The sequence below is a fragment of the Notamacropus eugenii genome, chromosome 2 (assembly GCF_028372415.1).
Source record: "Notamacropus eugenii isolate mMacEug1 chromosome 2, mMacEug1.pri_v2, whole genome shotgun sequence".
NCBI lineage: Eukaryota > Metazoa > Chordata > Mammalia > Diprotodontia > Macropodidae > Notamacropus > Notamacropus eugenii.
In genome coordinates, this window is record NC_092873.1 from 107,586,694 (window position 1) to 107,592,992 (window position 6,299).

The window sequence follows — 6,299 nt, forward strand, 5'->3', positions numbered from 1 at the left end:
ACAATGCACAGTTATATGCTAACAAAACTGAAAACACTCAAGAAATAGAATACCTTCACATATATAGAATACCCAACTATCAGATGACTAGATAGAGATGTTAAATAACCCAGCCTTAGAAAAGAAAATAGATCTAGCTGTAAAGGAACCACCAAAAAAGGAAATTCTTGGTCCTGATAGATTCACAGGAGGACTCTATCCTTTCAGGAACAATTAGTACCTACATTTCACAACTTATTCTCAAATATTGAGAAAAAAACACACCCTACAAGAATCCTTTGATGAAACAAATATGATCCTAATGCTTAAACCAGGGAAAGAAAAAACACAGAAAGAACAGTGTAGGTAATATTATTAATGAGTATTGACTCAAAAATTTTAAACAAAATCCTGTCAATCTATAGAGATTTATCCAAAAAAATTATCCATTATAACCAAGTGTGATTTATACCAGGGATGCAAGGTTGGTTCAACATTAGGAAGATAATCAACATAATCAATCATGTTAAAAATCAAAACATCCCAAAACCACAAGATCATCTTCACAGAGGCAGAAAAAGCCTTTGACAAAGTATGGCGTACTCATGCTAAAAACCTGAGAAAAGATAGCCCTAGAGAGTCTTTTTTTAATATCAGAAAAATCATCTATCTAAAACCAAAAGCCAGTGTCATATGAAAAGGTGATATGCCAGAACCTTCTCTAATAAATGACAGTGAAGCAAGGATGCTCACACTGCCCAGAATTATTTGATATAGTGCTGCAGATGCTAGCAACAAGAAAAAGAAATTAAAGACATAAAGATGAGTAAAAGGAGACAAAACCATCCCTATTTGCTGATTGTATGATGGTATGCGTGGAAAATCCTAGGGAATCAGCAATTGAGACAATTTAGTAGCTTTAATATGTATTAATTTTGTTTACATATTATATAGAATATGCTGCATATATTCTATATAATTATAAATTATTTATTTATAATTTAATTGATTTAATATTTAATAGCTTTAGCAAAGTTGCAGGTTACAAAATACACCTTTAAAAATCAATAGAGTTTTCTATATAATAATAACAAAATCCAAGAAAAAAAAGAAAGGGAAATTCCATTCCCAACATAAAATATCTGGGGATCGACCTACCAAAGCACAGAAATGACTTGTAAAGATTCATTAACCAAGTGCTCCTTAAAGAAATAACCAACAACTTAAATAGCTGGAGAAATGTTCAGCCCTCATGGCTAAGTTATGCAAAAATTATTAAAATGGCAATACTACCAAAGTAGTTCTATACATTTACTGTTATATCAATCAAATTGCCAAGGGAACACTTCCTAGAACTTGTTAAAGTAATAACAAAATTCAATTAGAAAAACAAAAGATCTAAAATATCAGGAAAATGACAAAAAGAAATAGGGATGAAGGGGGAAATAGCACTTCCTGACCTCAGACTACATTATAAAGCAGCAGTCCTCAAATGATGTGACAGAAAAAACAAAACCCAGAACTGAAATAATTTAGAAAGAAGGTTATTGAGTTGTCTAGCAGAAGGGGAGAGACTAAACAGGGGTGGTCGGCTTCACTCCAAGTGGGTTATATAGGATTTAAACAAAGGAGCAAGGAAGCTAGTAACTGCCAGATAAGATATGTGAGTTGTTTGAGATGTATAGTGGGAGGAAACTCATATCAATCTTGAGATCTGAAAGACTGAGTATAACCTAGGTCCTGAGTTAAGCATTAAACAAATCTGGTTTCTAAGCAATAGGTCTGGTTTCTCAACCTTGCTTATTATTTGACTCAGGGTTCAAATAATGCAAGTTTTCCCACAAAAGCCATCTAGTATTGGTTAAAAAATAGATCAATGGAACAGACTAGATAAGAGACTCAGGGGGAAAAAAATAGAATTTAATATCCCGGTGTTTGGTAAAGGAGAAAGCAAATAACCTAGAAAAAGCAAACTCCGTATTTCATAAAAAGCTGTAAAGAAAACTGGAAAGCTGGCTGGCAGGGATTAGGCTTAAGTAAATATTTTACATCATATTTCACAATACATCCTAAATGGATAGTGACCTTAATATTAAAGTTAATATTATAAAAAAATTAGAAAAATAGATCTCTCACAGGTATGGATAGGAGATGTATTCTTAATTAAACTAGAGATACAGGCAATTACAAAAAGATAAAATAGATACTTTTAATTGTATGAGAAACTTCTGCACAGACAAAATTAACGCACCTAGAATAATAAGGCAAGTGGTCAAATGGGAAAAAATAACCTTTGTATCATATCTGATAAAGGTTTGATACTCAAAATATAGAAAATAATAATAATATATGATTAATAATCATCCCATAAATAGGTGATTAAAGGACATATACAAACAGTTCTCAAAAGAGGAATTGCAAAGTAGTCATGACCACATGAAGGAATGCAACCAATCAGTAATAACAGGAGATATGCAAATCAAAACCACCCTGAGGTTTTATTTCACACCCTACAAATTGTCAATAGTGACAAAAAGTGGAAATACTCAGTATTAAAGGAGTTGAGGAATGATAGGCACCGTAATTAATACATTGTTGGCTAAGCTGTAAAAATTGTACAACCATTTTGGAAAGCAATTTGAAATGATGTAAACAAAGTGACTAAAATATTCATACTTTTTGAACCAGAGGCTCTATTTTTGGACTTAAGAAAAAAGTTTCCATATGCTCCAAAATGTCAATAGTAGCACTTTTTTTGTAATAGCAAAGAATTGGAAACAAAGTAGACGCTCGGCAAGTGAGGAATGGTACATGAATGTAAGGGAATATGACCATACAACAAGAAATGATGTATGTGATGAATATAGAAAAGCATGGACAAAGCTACATGAACTGATGCAGAAAGCAACATACACAATAAATGCAACAATGTAAATAAAAAGAACTACCATATGCCAGAAAATCAGAAGTAAATGTACCAAAAATTTAAAGATAAAGTCAGACTCGAATGAAGAGATTTAGAGGACGCTCTCCACTGTCCCCTTCATGGAGGTGAGAGGTCCACAGGTATTACACATTGCACATGTTTCTGGAGTTGTTTAATGTATCCATTAGTGGTGCTGACTTTTTTTCTTCTTTGAAAAATGTCATTTGTTATATAGGTTGACTTCCTGGGAGGAGGAGCAGAGATACTTGGGATATTTATGATGATGCAAAAAAAAAAAAAAAGACATTAATAAAAACTTATTTTAAAACATCAATAGATTTCAGTTCCCCTCCAAAGAAAACTTTTTTTTAAAAGTACAAAAGAAAAAAGAGAGGGTTTTTCTGATTGCCAAAGATACAAACATAGAAAACTATATAATCTGTTGTTTGGTTGGTTCCCAGACCTGATACTGCAGCTTGAGATCTGCCTTAGGGGTATGTCTTATAAGTATCTGTCAACATGGAGAGCAGATGAGATACCACTGCACAAGAACTCATGTCCTAATCCTCAAAAGAGAAGAGAATGGAATCTGCAGTACATATAAGCCAATAAGTTTGACTTCAATTCCTGGGAAAATCCTAGAATGAATTATTAAATATGATAAAGAATAAGGAGGTGGTGATCCCATGAAACTAACTTGGCTTTGTCAAAAATAGTTCATGCCACTTCAACTTTATTTCCTTTTTTGACAGTTACTAAATTTGTCATGACAGAAGATATTGACATAGATAGATTTTACCTAGATTTAAGTGTTTGAGGAAGTCTCTTATGCTATTTTTGCAGAGATGATGACAGGATGACAGTTATACAGATTTGAAATTTGTTGAATAGCCAGTCTCAAAGAGTAGTTATTCCTGGTTCCATGTCATTTTGGAAGCAGGTTCCTAGGAAAGGGTTCTAGGGATTTGTGCTTTGCCCTATGCTCTTTAACAATTTCATCAATGGTGTAGATAAAGGCATAGATGGTCCATTCACATTTACAAATGACGCTCACCTGGAAGGGTTAGCTACTCTGGAGTCAAGATCCAAAAAGATCTTGGGCAAGCTAAAACATTGAACTAAATCTAACAAGATGAAATTTAATAGGGGAAAATGTAGCCTCTTACCCTTAGTTTCAAGAAATCATGTTTGCAAATGCACAATAGGAGATGCATAGTTAAGCAGCCCATTATCTGAAAATGATCTAGGGGTTTTAGTGGACTAAAAGTTCAATGTGAGTCAACAGTGTAATATGACTGCCAAATTAGCCAGTCAAACAGATGCTGTATTGATAGAGGCATCACTGCCTAGCATTTTCTCTGGCTGCCCCTTATGCCCGCAATACTCTCCCCTCCTCAGCTCTGCCCACTGACTTGCCCAGTTTTTTTTTGTTGTTCAATTCAGTTCAATTCAATAAGCATTTATTAAGTGCCTATCATGTGTGGACATCTAGGGGACACAGTGGACAGAGTGCCCAGTCTGGAGTCAGGAAGACCTGGCCTCAGACACTTATTAGCTGTGTGACCCTGGACAAGTCACTTAACCCTGTTTACCTCAGTTTCCTCAGTTTCAGTTGGACACGACTGAACACCACTATGTGCCAGGTATTAAAATCCCTTTTACAAGAAACTTTTCTTAACCTCTCTTTACTCTAGTTCCTTCCCTCTGCTAACTATTTCCTATTTATCCTATAAATGACTAACTTTGTATATATTTGCTTACATGTCTCCCCCATTAGATTGGGAACTCCTTGAAGATAGGAACTGTCTTTTGCCTCTTTTTGCATTGCCAGAGCTTAACACAGAGTATACACAGATATATACAGATTGTTGTTCACTCATATCCAACTCTTTGTGACCCCATCTGGGCTTTTCTTGGCAAAGACATTCCCTTCTCCAGCTCATTTTACAGATGAGGAAACTGAGGCAAACAGGGTGAAGTGACTTGCCCAGTTACACAGTTAGTAAGTATCTAAGGCAGGATTTGAACTAGGAAGATGAGTCTTCCGACTCCAGGCCTGGCGCTCTATCCACTGTGCCACCTAGCTGATACATAGTACGAGCTTAAGCCCTCCCTCACTCAAATCAAAGTCAGCTTCAAGTCAGGTCATCATCTCCTTGATGTCACAGTCCTCTTTGAGAACAAAAGACAAACCCCAAAACACAATCTGTGAGGAGCTTAAAAAACATTGATTGAGTAGTCAATTCCAAGTTATCTTCCACCCTTCACTGTTTTTGGCCCCTGTCCATTATTCATACCTTGACAATCTTTGCCCTAAATTACACCCCCCACTATTCTTCTAAAGGCTTCTTAGGGTATCTTTTATCTTCTCTAAGAAGGTTACCTGACCACCTCAACCCCCACGACATGGTGATGTCTCCCACCCCAGAGCTATAATCCTCCCAGTTCCTACCATCCCTGTCCCAAGTACATGCTCTGCCCACAGTGGGTGCTCCCCAAATTTGTGTTGAACACATGAGCCTTTCTGCTCTCTTTGGAGCTCCTCACCACCTTCAGTCCTTCTATTCTCCTATCACCCATTATTTATAAGAGGCAGCAAGGTGCAGCAGAAGGCCTTGAGTTACCTGGGCTCAAGAGATCTGATGTGTATGTGGGTCAAGTCACGTAACAACCTCAGTTTCCTCATCTGTAAAATGGGCATAATTTTGCCTGTACTACAGTACCTCCTTCACAAAGTTGTAGGGGAGAAGTAGCTTTGTAAGCTTTAAAGTTACATAGAAATGTGAGATATAAATTGTTGCTTTTGTTATCAGACAAGACCCAAAAAATAAAAATATAAAATAAGTGAGAGAGCAAGAAAATACAGTCTTGTGAAGGGAGGGGAGCAAAGAGGAAGAGAGATCAGAACACAAACATTACGGGGCAAAGGTGATAAACATTAGTTTATAACTATGTTGGGATAACTAAATAGCAGCAGGAGGCTCTTTTAGGAAGGGATTTGTATAGGAAAATAATAAAGGGATGAGAGGGTAAACAGTCCCAAGAGTTTGACCCCAGTTAGATAAGGGATGCCATCAGAAGGACAAACAGAATGTTGACATGTGGAACCAGGACCTGGACAAAGGCCAGACAGCAAGTACATCACTAGTCTTTACTGCACACAGGCTGTGGGCCCAGAGGGTGGCACCAGATTTTGACATAGGTGGGTTAGGGATGTCCTGGCCCAAGACTCTGATAACATCTTTTATACATGGTCAGGAAGGGAAAGTAAACCTGGACAGGCCTGAAGACTGAAGGTAATGAGCAAGGCTTCCAAGTCTTGAGATATCAAACCCAGGGGCATAAGTTACCAGGGCCAGGAAGGCTGCCTGGATGGGCATATTGGGGAAAGAGG